Source organism: Cetorhinus maximus, chromosome 4 (genome assembly GCF_964194155.1).
Source record: "Cetorhinus maximus chromosome 4, sCetMax3.hap1.1, whole genome shotgun sequence".
Taxonomy (NCBI): Eukaryota; Metazoa; Chordata; class Chondrichthyes; order Lamniformes; family Cetorhinidae; genus Cetorhinus; species Cetorhinus maximus.
The window spans coordinates 116,857,700-116,874,283 of record NC_135882.1 but is presented as its reverse complement, the minus strand read 5'-3'; the positions used below and the strand labels follow the sequence as shown (position 1 = coordinate 116,874,283).

Genomic DNA, 16,584 nt, shown 5'->3' with positions numbered 1-16,584 from the left:
TGACTCCAAGAACATCAGAGGGTAATCATTTCCCATAATTTACACTTGTTTTCTGCCATTTTTCACAATAACTACTACGGTTGCAGTTTTCTGTCTGAAAGTGTGTTTCTTAGCTTCCAACCTTTCAACCATTCTCTGCTACCATGTTCTATTCCAGAAAACCATTTGGTGAAGGATGGAACTGGAGCCAATCTTCATCCACTTCCACAGCTTTTTTTAATTCATTCACGGGATGCGGGCTTCACTGGCTGGGCCAATTCTTAGGGGCTCAAGAATCCCCAGGTAATGCCCAAAACCTGCATATAATTAAACAATATACATGATTAAAGCCCAGGTCCTCTCATTCATCTAATGAAATGGCTTGCTTGTTTCTCATTATTTTGAAGATCTGTAATATGTCTCCTTTTACTCTTCTTTCCTTTAGGAAAAATAATCTCAGTAATTTGAGGCTTTCTTCGTAGATTATGCCCTTCAAGCAAGCTAGAACTGTCCTTCTCACTCTTTGCTGAACCCTTTCCAACATAGTTTATACTGTTTGAGGCAGGGTAACCAAAACTGCATGCCATATTTCAACTATTGACCTGTACAATGCTATCTTACCTTGCTCTGACTTCTAATCCAATGTCTTCCTAGTACCTGCTTTGCCTTATGGTAGTTGCCTCACAACAACTAGAGGCTTTCAGGGTATCAGTGATCACCCCCACCCCCCAACTCCATGTTATTTTCCTTTATAGCCTACACAATGAACATCCTTTCATGTTACACATCTGTTTATCATGATCAGCTTCTAACTGTATTCTCCTACATTTACAGTACCCAAAGAATACTGTGAGGCATTTTTACAACTATGGGCATTAGAGTACTCTGTCTGCAATTATAAAACAGTTAAGCCTGAAGTATTAAGTCCCAGAACAATCTGTACAAAAAACCCACAAAGAATGGCTCTTTCAAAAGCAGTCTCCAGCAGTCCTATTACGGATCGGAGTTTAGGCCACTCTGCACTCAACACTATGGGGTGGAGACAGTGCAATACATGCTCCACCCATTGGTGCGTGAAAATAGCTTTAGGATTTTACAACTACAGTAAATATTAAAATAAAGTTCTGATCTGCCTCAGCCAAGAACGCCGGTCAGCCAATTCAAGGGCTGCTCAATAGGCAAGAGATTTCAAAAGGAAAATTGTCTGCTAATTACCCTGATTTTCAAGATAAATGAAGTGGGAAGCAGACAAAAACCATTCCATCTGATTTAGGCAAACTTAATTCATGAAATTCTGTGATTTAAATATTAAAGATTCTACTTCATAATAATTAGGAATGTTTCAAGCATTTTTGAAGATAAGGCGTGGATATTCTGCTTGTCTGTCAATTTTTCAGGAAATCTGTGAGTGAAAGAAGATGGAAACGTGCCTAGGGATGTTCTCCACTAAATACTCACAACGTTGTTTGTCCTCCCCCCATTTCTTCTTCTCAGGGCCCAGTGACAGACAATAAACTCACCCATATATGGGCAGAACAAGTTACAAATTAAGGAAACATATTTGCTGACAGGTTTTCGACAATTTGCATCTTTACAACACAGAGCCGTCAGTATGCCTGGTAATTCCAGAGTTTCAGCATTGTAATGATGGTGGAGGGGGCACAAAATTATTTGCTGCCAGGGCCTATGAAATTGCTCAGGGTCCTTCTACATGCAGATTAGAGGCTGAATTCGCATCAGAGGCTGAGTAATCTGGCTCCAATATTTAAATGATCCAAGAGTTAGAGGATCATCTAGAAAGAGACAATCTCTCTCGTTTGGGCAGAGCCTCCTCCTGCACCCCACAGCAGTTAGCCCCAGTGGAACAACAGTGAAATATCCAGGCTATATCGTGAATGAAAAGTTGTGTATTTTCGAAATTGAATATCAGGGTATTAAATCTGCCACGCTGAGGTTTTGTGCCCACTTACCTACCTACCGCCCCCCCAACATTTTCTGCCTCTCCTATGGAAACAGCACCACAGAAACTCCAGCAACCTTGAAGGGAGAGAGGAGCTGTCATTGCAGTCAAATCAGCAAATCAAAATAACAGTTCCCAGGTTGAAGAACAAATCTAGCCCCATCAATAACAAGCAGCTCTAACAGAGCAAAAGGCAAGCAGCATCCAACTGTGTTCTAGATGGAGAGCAGCCTGGTGAGTTTGTGTATGGCAGCATTCGCAGCAATCACTCGAATACAGTCAAACCACCACGCACAACTGCCTTACAAAACCTAGAAACTGCAGGAAAACATGCTATGTCTCAAATTCATGAATTTTAAATTTCCGTGGGAGAGAAAAACTGCAAAGTTACACACTGAATGGTGACAGATGTTTATTTAGTAAATATATATGTGAAGTACATTTCCCTGTGTATAAGGTAGTTTTCTACTGAAACCCATGTATGTGGCTAAAACAGTGCCACCATAGCCATAGATACAGCTAGTCAACAATTTCTCCTCGACAACACTGGGTTTAGGGAGCAATACAATATTTGCAGCATAACTCAGAAGACTACTGAGTGTACTAGAATTCTGACGGCATATTACACCAGTTTTAGTAACCAAAGCATGCTGTTTAAATCCAATCTTACATTGTAATTTATCCAACACTTTAGCAAGATCTGTAGGGTAAAGTGGCTCATTATGTGATAAACTGTGGTCTATCTAATAATGTCCCACTTTCATTCTATTGCCGACAAAATGAGGAGTTGTTCTTTGCCAAAAAGTCTTCAAATCATCAATGTTGATAACAATTACTTCCTCATTCTATATAACAAACCATAGTGGAACATAAACTAAAAAGCATCATTTGGGGACATTTTCCATCAACATTTAAGAGTACCATTATCCTAAATGAGTTAAGATGATCCTCAGCCTATATAATTTTCAATCAAGCTTTAGTGAATCAATATTTTCCCAGTAATTTTCTGAGTAATTTATTTCTGGTCATAAATTCTTACAGCAGAGTTTTAATTAGATATAAATCCACCTTTATCAGATAAAACAGTTTTTTGTTGATCTTTATGTGTATCACTGGATGCATCACAGCCCCCTATATCTACATTATAATTTCCTACAGTTCAGTATTCCAAAAAAGCAGCTCTCCAACAATTGGCAGAAAACAGTTTCTGTTGGTTACATTGTCTCATCTGAGCTAAGAAAGAATGACTTCACAGCTAACATGCTCAGCAACAGTACTTTCACTGATACAACTCATCAGTTATAAATGTATCTTTTATTTTTGCTAACATTACCTTTTCCAAAATTTGTATATTAGTGTATACTTTGAGCAGAAGCCTAAGTTACTACAGTTTAAAGTTACTGCAATGTACAGCAACTGAATGTTAGTGAAAAGGACTAAACCATTGAGATCCAGCGATAAACAATAGATTGTTCTACTATGACACTCTTCTTCCCAGTTGCCTAATATAAACATAAATGAAAAACTACTTTCCATCCAAAACATAGCCCGGGATTTTTCCGTGCCTGCTAGCGTCGGGCGTGTTTGGCGGCGTGAGTGGACAATATGGCGCGATCGGTTTCACGACAGCGTGAAACCAATTCGTGATCGCCTGCTCAGCCCTGCTGATGGCAGGCCGCGCTCTCTGCCATTGGACTGCCATTGGATGTTGGGAACCTCATTGTAATACATGAGCATATCATTATTAGGCCTGCCTACCAGAATTGCACCCCCCCCCCCCTCCCCCTCCACCACCACTGAATCGTGCACCCACATCGGGGGGAAAACACGCCAACGTGTTTCACAACAGCACATAAGTGACGTGCACCTGGTGAGCTGCACTTCGCTCAGGACTTCAACGTTTGTTTGCCTACCTTGCTTCAGTCAGCACTCGCAGTCATCAGTGCCAGGCTTCACAGACAGCAGGGGAGGTGATGATGTAGTGGTATTGTTGCTGGGCTAGTGATCCAGAAACCCAGGGTAATGCTCTGGGGACTCAGGTTCAAGTCCCATCATGGCAAATGGGAATTTGAATCTAATAAAAATCTGGGCCTGAATTTTTCAGGTGGCGAGCAGGCACGGCGGGAGCAGGCGAGGGCAGTCGCGGAGCCAATCGCCACCCGCGATCGGCTCCACGCCATTTTATGCGGGCAGGCCAATTAAGGCCCGCCCAGCGTAAGACACAAGCGATAGTGCTACCTGTGCGGGCAGGGGGAGGAGGGAGAGTTGGGCCAGAAAGAGTGCTTCAATCTCCCTGAGGCATGAAGCTGCCTCAGGGAGATTGAGTACTTTTTAAAAAAATAAATTAATGCAATAAAAATTTAAAGAAACATGTCCCCTCATGTGACTGTGTCACATGAGATGGGACATGTTTTTATATTTATTAATTTTTAATAAAAATTTACTAAAAGCTTTAGGGAACCTCATCCCGCTCGTGGATGAGGTTTCCTAAAAAACATGAGGGCCACTTGGCCTTTTTGCCTGCCCACCAACTTTAAGGTTGGATGGGTAGCGTTTACAATTACCTTAATTAGTTCCTTAATGGCCTTAATAGGTCGTTTACATATTGGCAGGCATGCAGCCGACGCTGGCGCCCACCTGCCGAACGAAACATCACAACTCAGCGCAATGATATCAGGATGCACGCCCAATGTCATTGCGTGTCATTTTACACGTCAGCAAGTCGGGCCTGCCCCTGCACCCCAACTGTAAAATCCTGCCCCTGGAATTAAAAGTCTAATGACAACCATGAAACCGTTGTCAATTGTTATAAAAGCCCATCTGGTTCACTAATGCCCTTTAGGGAAGGAAATCTGCCGTCCTTACCTGGTCTGGCCTACATATGACCCCAGACTCTCAGCAATGTGGCTGGCTCTTAAAATGCCCTCTGCACAGGGTAATTAGGGATGGGCAATAAATGCTGGCCTAGACAGCGATGCCCACATCCCATGAATGAATAAAAAAAAATCACTTTTAGGGGGGCTCACGGGTAGGTCTCTACCTACTAGATCAGCCATACATGGGTGACTTTTCAATGGTTACAGGGCAAGGTCTTGCTTGGCAAAAGGGGAGAAGTGGCTTCAGGCAAGGGAAGGGGCTGCAGGGTGAGGGCTGCACTGGGGAAGGAGGGTAACCCAGGGTGTGTGTGAGGGCACATGTTGATCTTCAAGTGGCTGCAAGATGGTGAGGGCTGAGGAGGTAGTCTCTAGAGGAGATGAGGCCAGATGGACATGTGAGGGTATGTGTGTGAGAATGGGTGGTGATGTCCCTTGAGCTGGCAGAGTGAGATGCCAGTGAATGTGTGATGGGCTTGAATGTGTGAGTTTAGAGTGAAGAGATGGTTGCCATACCCTGGCTGCACGGATGAGATCATTGATCCTCTATCTGCACTAGAAGGCCAACCTCTTCTGTGCAGCATTGGTACCGATCACCACCTCCCAAGCCTGGTTGATCACGCTGCTGCACATCCTGCAGTCAGAGTGGGAGTAGAGGACATCGCAGTAACCCCCATGGTGTCGAAAGGCATTCCAGTGACTGCAATCTTTTTGCTTTTCGTGGATATGTTCCCTGCAGTAGTCGTAGGCTGGAAGCACTGAGATGTATATGTATGGGTGGAGTTTAAATATGGCACCTGGCTTGAGGAAGAGGCAAGATGATGGTATGGCGGGCGAATGACCGCCCACCCGCTATCGAAACAGCATGTTTCCTAGGAATGCATAACTAATGCAGCAGGTTTGGGATGATGAAAACCCACCATTGCGGCCGTCAGGTCGAACATAATTTTACCCGTCAGCTATTGCACTTGGTGCAAATCTGGGACGATTCCGCCCATAGTTTCATGTATGTACCCCATTAATGTTACAATATTTTAAAACAATTTTTTTGTAAACAAGGCAATTGCGAATTGTTGAAATATTAATGTGTCAGCACTTTATGTCCTTTTAGTTTGTGCATTTGATGGCATTCGCCTGTTAAAAGCACTATTAACGTCAACATGCCCATTAAATCCATACATTTTCATTGGTTTCAGCACATATACTTCGGTATAGGCATGGAAGTCTACCAATGTAAAGGACAAATTAAGTTGCAGTGCCTCCACAATGATCTCATAACTGGCTATTTTCATGATTGCATTTTAGCAAACCTTTCTTTTTGGTTTGCAGACAGAAGAGCCAGAAGAACAAAATGCTTTGATGAACAATCTTTCACGTGGATTTTATTTTATCCAACTCCAAGATGTATTTAACAACTCTTTTAATGTTAATTTTAGATAATGTCAATGAAGAAAATACCTGTTCTATTTTGAAAATCACTCAGATGAATCTGTATTCAGAAAGTCCAAAACTCTTACACAGAGAATGTAAATTTTTTCCCCTGTGGACAGAATACATGCTCCAAAGCCTCAGGCACTAACTGTTTTATTGATAGAATGTAAATTCTAGACTCCCTGCACGTGAGTTAGGGCCAAAGGACCAGCAAGGGCATTTAAAAATATCTGATTTTCTAATCTACTTTTCAGTCTATTACATTGTTGGGATAATAAGTTTAAGCCATAGGCCAGAATTTTACATCCTGCAGGCGAGTGCGTGCCCGACCCGAATAGACGTGAAATAGCACGAGATAGAGTCAGGCGAGCATCCTGATGTCATCGTGCACATGTGCATTATTTCATTCAGCTGGTGCATGTGGCAGTCGGTAGCACGCCTGCCGACAATTATGCGAGCAATTAAGCCCATTAACTATGCAATTAACAGCAGTTTTCCATGCCCCGTCCACATTTACAGTTGGCGGATGGGCCATTCTCCCTTGTGGCATTCACATTTTTGCTCAAACCTCGATCCAAGGTGGGGTGAAATCTCCAAGGGGAAATAAACTAAAAAGAGGTATCTGGGGACTGTTTTTTATTACGAGGTATGCTTTCAGGTGCTTGATTGTGCTGCATGGACATATTTTGAAGCATTTTTGTTGTTTCCTTTATACTGTGGAGGTCTGCAGCTCACCGGGGAAGCTGTATGCCTTCAGGGAGCTCACTAGAGGCGCTCACCCACGCCGTCAGTTAGGCCAGCCCCTGCCCTCTTCCCACCCCCACCCCAGCAGCCCTGAACATTTCAGCACGTGTTTCACACTGGCTGGCCATTAATTGGCGAGCCAGCTCAAAATCGTGGTCAGTGGCCGATCGCAGCCGGAGGCCCATTTCCCTTCCACTTCTGGGCCTGCTGATCGTGCATGCCTGACAAATGAAAATTTCAAGCCATAGAATATACTAAATGTCTGGTTTGCAATGTCTAATATGCATTGGAGCTAACCCATTCCACTTGTTGTGGTAATGTCAGATGCCTGTAAAGCTTTGGAAGATGGCCACTTGGCTTTTTTTTTAAAAAAAAAGCAATATGGAATATTGACACTGTACCTTCACAAAATGGACTCAGAGTCAGGTGACTTATTTTGTGGTTTCTGTACAGACAGGGACGAATATGTCTGAACATATCTCTGGGAAGTTACCTGGAATACATTTGGCTTGTCCAGGTACTGATTGACCACCCTTCTCACCATTTCAAATGAAAGAGGTTAAAAATGATAAAGGCTGCTAAACCTGCCGGCCCCATGAAGCTGGAATTTCAAATAAAGTCATTCAGTGGGACAATCATAGCTGGAATGTTAATGAGATATCAAAACATTCCCCACTTTATGGGCAGAATTTTACGACAGCGGGATTTTACGTTCCCTCTGTCGTCAATGGGATTTATAATGGCCCGCCGCATTTTACAGCCCCGTCTCCGCTGAAACGAGGCAGTAAAATTCTGCCCTATGTATCAATTACATCTGCTTCAACCCATTGTGTGCACAATAAAATACATTGATACTGTCATCACATTACTGAAACTGGCTGGAGAGAGAGCAAGGGCAGCTCAGCAGGTCAGTCTGGGGTGTAGAGAAAAGAGGGAACCCTGTTAGTACTCCAATGAATTTCTGGGCTTTCAGCCAAGAATACTTAACAAGGCTTTGTTGAGAGCCCAGAAATCCATTAGCTTGTTGAAACACCTGAACCCCAGAGAAAACATTGCTTGATTGACAGCTCTGGCTCTCTTATTATTGCTGTTAACTTCACAATGTTTACTTACATAAAATAGAGGTTTCAAGTGCTTCAATTCCAGCTGTTAAGACTTTAACAGGATCTGGGTGATTGACACTTTTACTGGAGTTCTTTTAAATGGAAAGTTATCAATGAATGATTATTTATTTCAAAGCTTTTTTATAAACATATCCCATTGTCACTACAGGGTTCATTGGTTTTACACAGTGTATAGTGGGTGAATGGGCATGAAAGTGCCATAGGTTGGCAGTGGGGATGGGTGGATGGCATAAGGGGCCATAGGGCTTGTTTGGTTAACAGGCCTTTGCATGCGGTTCATGAGGAGGACCTTTTGAACTTGCCTTTTAAAAGGTCGTCGCCCCCACTCCCACCACCCCCCCCACACCTTGCAGACTATGGTTCACAACACTTCTGAGGTGCCATGAACAATGATTCATTGAAAGCCTGGCCCAACTCCATGAAAATTGCAGAGCACTAGGACATGCCTATCCCCGTAATAGAGACGGCCAGGTCAGGACTGTAGAGTACGGGCTTTTGACCTGGACCAGCCAGTAACCATAAAATGCGCTTCTGAAAATCAGAAACCCTGGGAATGGGGTTAGCAATCCTGGAATTGGGTCCCAGACGCCAATTTTAGCTCCCAAGTCACCCTGTCTTGGTGAAAATCCAGGCCTATATTTCTTCACTACAGGAGCTCAACCTTAATTTCATCTGAAGCAGCCAGAAACTCCATTGTCTCCAGTGAACCAAGAGAGAATCTTTCAGGCTGGCAATGTTTCAATCACCATCTTAAAGACTTTGTACACAAATGAACTGTTTCTTTTTACTCTTTATTAATCTAAGTACACAGTCCATCTTTAAAAATCATCCTTTCTTGTGAGTGTGCACACGTGCGTTTGGGGAGTATGTGTTACGTTTACATATCATATGGTGTGAAAAATAAACATGTATCCTTTCTTTTGATTTAAACTTACAAGAAATGACTGTTTGTGTCTGTTCTTTAAAGTCACAGCACCCAAGGGGTTAAAACACACCTTCTCAAAAATACATCTTGCTGCAGTCAGTCAAGAGGTGAGAAAAGGGGGAAAATTATTTGACATCTCTCCTCGTCTGTAATAGATTGGAGGCTGGAGTTGTCATTTGAAACCATTGGATGGCAATTAAATTGGAAGGGGGAATTAAAATTGGTTATTGGAACTAATAGAAAAAGAAAAATCAATCAGCTAGCTTTCTCGTAATTTAATTGTGCTAAGTAATTAAGATGGCTACATTTGATGCTAAAACCTTTGAAGGTCAGGAGAAATATTGCTTGGATGAACTGAAAATAGTCAAATAAATTGTAAATATTTGAATCAGCCATGCTACCAATTAGCCTACACTGCTTCATAATTAACAGTACTACCAAATATAGTGGCGGAATAAGATGTGTTGCAGTAACCTGAAATCACAGGCCAATATTCGTTTCTTTAGGTAATGCAATGAGCATAAAATATTCTAAGAAATCAGAGGAATATAAGGTTGCACTGTAACAAGGTTGAGGCCAATGCAGATAAACTCCAATAAGATTAAAACTGATTTAAAATATTTCCACGTATAGAATTTCCACTCCATGCAATGATATGCATGGTTAAAGGTTAAGCATTTAACTATGCATAAGGTTAAAGATAAGCTCAATAAGGTCAAATCTGGCTACATTTTTAGACTACAAATTATAGTCTACAATTATTTAAGGTTAAATTTCTATGCTATAATAATGTGCTAATTACTGCTGCACATCAAGTCAAATATTTTTCTCCTTTATTTTCCTTCTTCTTTAGAATAGATCCCCTGCACCACCTGTCATCCACAACTAAAGAAACAAGTGACTCCCCCACACGTCTGTATCTGTTCCTCCTCAGTTAACTGGTAATATGGGAGTGTGCAAGGAGCTTCCTTTGGTAACAGATCAGCAACTGATCTACAATTCCTTGCTATAGTGCATTGGCATAACTCTCTGAAGCATTGGCATTGGAAGAATATAAAAAAGCAGCAATGCGTTAACCTAATGTTTAGGCGAATGAAAATGTTGCTCTCATTTACATTAGAAGGAATGTTAAAGATTTAGGACTCAATTTTCCAAGCATTCTTCCTGTTTTGTATGAATTGTATTCAAATATATGTTGGAGTACTGGAATAAGACCTCACAACACATGTTTTGTCAATCATTGTAGGATGTGCTGTCAGTGAAAGGCCGTAGGGGACCAGAAACATTAATCCACCTCCAAAATAGCATTGTGTTGGTGGTGCTGCTACTCTGATGATATTAAATGGACAAGATTGTCAGGAAGGTTTTTCTGCATTTGTTTGCAAACACACTGTGGCTATACAATGGGAATTAAATGGCACTTACTTGCCAAAATGCTGCCGAGAGAGGGAAATGAATTTAACAGACCAACAAGAATACAAAATTATAAAGGTTCCTGGGGGAAAACAATTAAAGCACTGTAACTGCACAGTATGAACGTAAAATTTGTAGCCTGACAATTTTGGAGCACGTCAGGGTCTTCAAGGTTAGCTTCAATTTGTAGATGTACAAGATCATCTTTCAGCAGAATCTAAGCAGCTTGATGAAATACAGGAAGTAGAAATCAAGTAATCTCTGTATCTGGAGGTAAGGGAAAAGCCAAATATTAATGAGCTTGAAGGTAATGTGCCATTTGCCAGATAAAAACAGGTCCAAATATAGGGTTGGATAATGTAAGATGCTTTAATTGTAACATTGAAACTTCATGGAATTTTGATTTTTTTGATGCAGTGACTAGAAGTTGTCTTTCTATTTTATAATTATTGACATGTTGCGTTAAAAGAGCAAGAATTAATTATATTTAAATGCAACAAATTGACGTCAAGTTTTAATTTTTCTTTATATAACCAACCCTTTACGTATTTTTTTTTAAATGACGTCAACTCACAAGACCAGCGAGTGGTCTGGTAATTATAGGCTACACAGACCAAGAAAGTCCTAGATAGGACTGTGCTGAGTTAGCTTATTTTAGGAGAGGATTCTCAAAAGGAAAAAGGGGAAAGTAATCACGCACAGTTCCTGTTTCTGATCACTAGCTAGTACTTTCTGGTGGAGATGTGCAAATTAAGTATTGATGAGGGTAGGATTAAGCTGAGTTGTGATGCTTCATGGTAAAGTTTCCTCCCAAACACTTCCTTCAACAGCACTTCATAAACATGCGAACTCCAACACCTAGAAGGGCAAAGGCAGCCAGTGGCTGGAAGCCCACCACCACCAAGTTGCTCTCCAGGCCACCTACCAGCCCTGGACATATATTGCTCTTTTCTCATAGTCATTATACCTTACATAACAGTACTTCAAGTACTTTCAAAAGATGGGCTGCAGCAGTTCATGGTAGCAGTTTCACCACTGCCTGAAAGGTGACTAAGGGTGGTCAGTGAATGCTGGCCTTGTTAGCGATGCCCATACCACAAGAATTAATTTTACATTTCTTATTTTGCAGGCATGCATTTGAAGCATTATTTTGGACAAAGTAATTGAAGTAATGCATGCAGCCAATGAACTGTACCCAACATGACTCACTGTTGTCAGAAAAGAAAATCTAGGGAGGATGGGGGTGGGAGGGGAAAGCTGCTCACAGTTACAATACATGTTTGAAGATCTGCAACATCTCAACTCCTAGCTTTCTTTGCTTTACCCAATTCCAGTGTTTCACTTTTCACTTGCAGATTTCTAATTATGTTTCACTGACAGGTATTTTATTGAATATCAATTTTACAACTTGTCATGTTGGGATTTGAAAGCAAAACCTGCTGGCTGTTAATCCAGTATCCTAATCACTCGGCTACTATATCCCCTTCTAAGCTATTACAGCTATAACAAGATTCCCACAAGTTTAGTTGCCCATTGTAATATTGCATTTACATTAAAGACTTCAAGTACAAATGTAGGCAGATTGTGCCAAATGGCTGAGGTAGGTTCTTGCAGGCCAGTGATAGAAAAAAAACCCATCATTGACCTGTGTGGATAGGCTGAGTGCAGAGCTCATTCACAGTCAAAAAATGTGTAGCAACTATGTGCTGAGGGTTGTATTTGCATAACTGCTTCAGTGTCGATGTCTTTATAGATGCTGATGAAAACCATCTGCTTAGATGGATCCCAGTGCTTCAGAAACCTTGCTGCATTACTGCCGAAGTCAGGGCTGCTGAAAGTGGCAGTTTTGTAAGTTAATTGCACCACAAGTTTCTGGAAATTGGCTTCAAGATTTAAAATATTCATTTACACAACAAAAGGCCTCCATTAATACAGTATTACTCCATGCTATTGTGTCAACTAAATCTTGATGTGACCCGTCGTTTGTGTTCATCTAAATTTCTAATGCAATCAATGATTATCTAATTACAATATACTCAAATAGCTTGATACATCATATCCCAAAATTAGAATATAGATGTGATATTAATATTTCATGTTATGCTGTAATCAAAGAGGTAGACACTGATGTTCTATTAGAGATTTTGAATGTATAGTTTAGCCAACTGTTACTCTAGGACTGATTTATGAGCAGAGAGAAGCTTTTTCTAGAAAATGAGTTCTAAGTGTTCCAAAGATATTACACCTTCAAAAAATCATTGCTAATTTTCTCTTCTCAGAAAAGCCCAATATGTTTCGGCATTATTAGACTGCCATTTTAAGAACATTAGTCTGATTTTCAATTTGAGAGAGGTGGGAAAATGAATTTGTTACACATTCACAGAATAAACATATTTTACTACATATACGTTGAGTCCTATTTGATCTCTCTCCATTATTTGCTGTGAATCTTTGAACCTTGGTACCTCACTGAGGAAGAATAACAGGCAACATGAATTAATATCTGAAGTGCTAGCAACAGAAAATTGGTACATTATTGGGTAATGTGTCTGCCATTACTGCCCAAGGCAATATGCTCCATTGTCAAATGGGGCACTTGGTGTGCATTGCAGCTAAGTTTACTTTTAATGGAATTTCATTAACCTATCTGACCAATGGGTCAGGTATTGCAAAACATCAGCTTTTAATACTTTTCCAGGGAGGAAATGGCTTCTATATATAACATGAGGCCATTCCTACCCAGTGCAATTTTCAGTGACTGACCTGGAGAACTACAGAAATATATTAATTAGCTCATTAATATTTATGCAACAATATAAACTTTGCTTTGCACTACTGAAAAAACCTAGCAATATTAGCTTAAGACAAAATTCAGTCCATTTTTTGTGAAAGCATATGGCATTACATTTTATCCAAGTCTTTTTCAAAATCAGTTTAAATATGTCAGATAAATACTTGAAATCCAGTATCAACAATAATTTAATAGCATATATTTTAAATATTTTTTCAGTTCACTTTACAAACCATATAAACACATGTTTGTAAAAGTTTGCTCTTGAGTAGCAACTTCTGTTGACCAGAAAGATGGTCATGTCCTCAATTGGTTCTTTCCTCATGGTTTACTGTTATTTAAATCCCAAATTGATCACACTGATTAGCTCAGTGCCACTACATTAAATCTAATACAAAAATAAACTGGGAGAGGAGGTGGGGAAGGGAAACAGCTGATGCACATTGTTGGCCTTGGCTCGTTTAAATGATAGATCTTACTGGTTCAGCACAAAAAAAATGAAATGTCATTATAGAGATATCAATAGCTCCTCTTCTCCAAAGATGATTAAATGGTATTAAGTAGTCCACAATGAAAAAACAATGGAGGGAATATACTGTTATGCTTTTTTTTTTAAAAAGTGTGCCACTGCTTACAGTATTGCCCTAGGAGCTTGCATTAGTTTACACTCTGGTTGTCCTTTTTTTAAGTAGGTTAACATTTCCTTTCAGCCTCACAAAATATTTTATATGTAAAATTGGAATTTTAATGTGACATGTGCACATGTATGCCTATGTATTTATGAACACACACCTGAATAATATTGTCAAATGTATGTGACCTCAATACAAAATTAATGTTAAAAAGCAATGAATGTTAAGTGCCATGAATATTTCCTCATAAAATGTTTAAAAATTACTAAACATTGAGCCGGAGTATTGGATTAATAATAATTGATATTTAATTGTGAAGAACAAACATTTTTGTAGAACTGATGCAGTATTACACAATATGCAGCTATGACCTGTAAATGTATTAACCTTGAATTCCTGGACTGTTCTATCTGCACAGTGGGAGTTAATCTCAATAAAGCAGCAGTTTTCAATTTCTTTTTCAATATCAGCCTATTTTCTGTGAAATAGTAAGCATTTATTTGTAAGAGGTGTTTTTATAATGGCAGTATTTTTACTTGAGTATTGTGCACAGAACATAAATTACAAATTCCAATGACAGTCAAAAATTAAATCATAGTGATTCAATTTATATTGTGGATATGATTTAGTTTGTGTGACTTATAATTTAACTGTATTCCAACTCACATCTAACAAATATAGTCTATTTATTAAGTCACCGCTGCACGTCACAATCTAATGCATGCCTCATTAGAAAATGCCAACTTTTACTTTGTCTATTTAAAGTAATTTATTTGTACTTAAATATACTTGGTAGAAGCTCTTAGCAGCTTCTTAGAATCAGCTCTTTCTAGCATTTGATTCCAAATAGTAAATTAAAACCCGTCTTTGCAAAATCAGCAATGTCTCTGTTTCCATTCTTTCTTGAAACTCAAGTCACATTTAATTACTTTACTGCTATTTCCAAATTTGTATTAAATCTGTGGCAATAAACAGGTACATTTTAAAAAAATAACTGCCACAATCTAAGGTTTGGAATACATGAACGGGATAGTTTAACCAGCAGACAAAAATGTCAGGAACTAATGAATGGGTTTTGCCCAACAAATGGGAAAACACTGAGTTAAACAATGTTACTTTAAGCTATTCTCTGAATAAAAAAGGTGTATTAAAGTAGCAACACAGAATGCAAGAACAAAAGATTGATTTTTCACAAAACATAGAATGGCTTGACTCAACTGTTATGCACTAGTTCTGCAGCACCACATCCACTGTGATACAGTTAAACCTGAAAATTAGGGACAACTAAGAGACTTACATCAGATGTTCTTATTTTTAAAATGGCCATTGTATGTACAATAAACTGGATTAGCCAAATATCCCAGAATTGGCTGGATGTCCTTTTTTTCACTCTCATCTGATCATGTCTGATTTTGGAGAATTGTCAGCAGGATACAATTTAAGTTTTATTTTCTGTTTTTTGGGTTTCTCAGTTCATTATCATCCTGGGGTCCTTTCCATTGAGGGAGAGATCTCCCGATTCTGGCTTTTGCTATGCTGGCAGCCTGCACTGATTTAACAGAAGCCCCAAGAACAAAGAGAATATTTGCAAGCAGATGAGAAAGGGAATTGAGAAATTATAGCACAAGAGAATGCCTACAGACATGGTACAGGTGGCTCTCTTGTAATCCTCTCCTCCACACCTCAAGGTCCTTGCATATTATTCTTTCAGAGGTATTTATCACCTTCCTTTCCATATTAACTATTATTTCAGTAGCCAAATGTGGTGATGGATCCCACAGTCTAATAGCCCTGCCGAAGAACATTCTTCTTCCCTTTGCAATCTGTTTTTCCACTTAACCGCTGTTCCCACTCTTATATTGTTGTGCATGCTGCTGACTCTACAGAGAATGATGGTACTCACTCAAGCGTTCTCCACCCCTGCTTCAGCCTCAATCTCCCAACTCCAAAGCTATTCCATTTTTCCTTTGCTCGTAAGGCCCCATTCCCTATCTCTTACCCCCACCCAAATTCAGAGCGACCCCCCCACCCCATACTTCTAATTTCAGAGTCCACCAGTGCTGAGGCCACTCCATATCAGACCCCCTTCTGAATGTCTGAACCCTTCTGTTCCCTTCTAATTGTACTCCATGCAGTCATGGCTCTGTGATGGTGTCAGATTACATCATGGAGAGAGAGGAGGATGATGGAGAGTTTGGGGTGGGGGAAGAAGTGTACGTGGCAGCAGGAATGTAATCTAATGATCGCCCATGTAAATAATCTCAAGAAAGCGCCGGGAGACCCATGCTCCATTTTGCGATATAACTGGTCATTTTGTTGAACGTGGGAGTTTTTTTATCCAGCATCCGTTATGGTAGAGAAACTCCTCTATTCCTCAAACGAACCGTACAAGCACTCAATCCCAGAGTGGCTTCTCTGCCACTGTGGACCTTAGGTAAATAAACTGCCGTAAAAGCAAAAGTCAACTATTTTTCACCCATTGCCACCCCACACTTACCTGTTTGCAGTGTTTCCAGTTGCAAACGCACTTGGTGATTTGAAAGTTCTCTGTAGTTCGTAACTTGTGAGTGACCGTGGTTTCAAGGGGCAGATTGTATATTATGGCACAAATTATATGGGGCTGTCAGTGTGTGTCCACTATTTGCAGGCGTCCATTTGTACAGGTTTAACTGTAGTTGCAAATTCTTAATTTCTGCTACAATGCGTATTCCT

The 16,584-nt window shown here is 40.1% G+C and overlaps 1 protein-coding gene across 5 annotated transcripts in view; it reads right to left on the bottom strand.

The window, feature by feature from the left end:
• Window positions 1–16,584, bottom strand: part of LOC144679833 (RNA-binding Raly-like protein) — a 1,075,847-nt gene that overhangs the window by 973,623 nt on the left and 85,640 nt on the right. For 4 of the 5 annotated variants that reach the window (XM_078540665.1, XM_078540664.1, XM_078540668.1 and 1 more), the window contains one exon: window positions 16,370–16,582. The exons of the other annotated variant lie outside the window; for it this stretch is intronic. The gene's annotated coding sequence lies outside the window, so the exon portion shown is untranslated. The remainder of the gene's footprint in view (window positions 1–16,369; window positions 16,583–16,584) is intronic. 5 annotated transcript variants of the gene reach the window in all.